The 910-nt window shown below is 35.9% G+C and overlaps 1 protein-coding gene across 2 annotated transcripts in view; it reads right to left on the reverse strand.

Annotated features, from left to right (window-relative positions):
- Positions 1-598, reverse strand: part of LOC102578475 (uncharacterized protein ycf45) — a 26,999-nt gene extending 26,401 nt beyond the window's left edge. Inside the window, exon 1 of one of the 2 annotated variants that reach the window (XM_015314186.1) lies at positions 467-598. The gene's annotated coding sequence lies outside the window, so the exon portion shown is untranslated. Of the gene's footprint in view, positions 1-327; positions 355-466 lie in introns of those variants that run through there. The other variant, XM_015314187.1, reaches the window with a different exon arrangement.
- Between the last annotated feature and the right edge of the window lie 312 nt (positions 599-910).

Consider the following 910-nt stretch of genomic DNA (forward strand, 5'->3'; position numbering starts at 1 on the left):
AGTTCTGTAATGCCAGTCATTCTAACTATTTTTTTGTTTGAATGGATTGTTGTCACTTTTTTCACGTTTTGAATGAATTGTTTCTTTTATTTTTATGTATGGTTAATAACCGAAAAACCGCAACCGAACCAAAACCGAAAACAACCAAACCGATAAATGTATATTATATTTGGTTTTGATAATTTTAAAACGATTAAGTTGGTTTGGTTTTGGTTTTGACCAATAACCGACCCAAAACCAAACCGTGAACACCCCTACCTGCAGGAAGATAGTGAGCAGAGATACCAGAGGAAAAGGAAAAAATGGAAAATAAGCGAGAGGACTTACCAAATGAAGAGGTTGTCCTCTTTTATACAAGATTCAACAGCAAAAAAACAACGAACACAACCCATGAAACCAGAGAGCACAACTAGAAAAGAACAATGAAGTCATAAAGAAGAAAGGAATCAGATAACAAGATACTTACTCTTGTTAGTTGTTCTCACGTTGATAATTCATATAAGAGTAGGCGGAAAGCTGGATTGGTCCAAGGAGGCAGCATCCTCAAAAGAAAAAATGGAAATCAAGGAAAGAGGAAGAGAAAGAGAAAGCGGCGAAGGTACAAAGAGGAGTGAAGGGGGACTAATTAGAAACCCTACCTTGGAATAGATATATATCCTTATCCTGATTGGGTTGGGCCTGAGTTTTACTCATTTCTGTTGGTTATTTTTCTTATTTTAGTAATGAGCTTGTTAGGATTGGGCTTTGCCCGTGGAGGTGTAAGGAGATGTAACTTTTTTTTCCTTTTCCTTGTTTTGCAAAGGCATGAATAAAAGATCAAATTTTGCAAGAAAAAAAAATCTTCGCACATTTTGGTATGTATTGCCTCCTAGGTATTAATTAGATCAACCAGACAAGAAACTCAATTTCG

The sequence above is a fragment of the Solanum tuberosum genome, unplaced genomic scaffold, assembly GCF_000226075.1.
Source record: "Solanum tuberosum cultivar DM 1-3 516 R44 unplaced genomic scaffold, SolTub_3.0 scf00283, whole genome shotgun sequence".
Taxonomy (NCBI): Eukaryota; Viridiplantae; Streptophyta; class Magnoliopsida; order Solanales; family Solanaceae; genus Solanum; species Solanum tuberosum.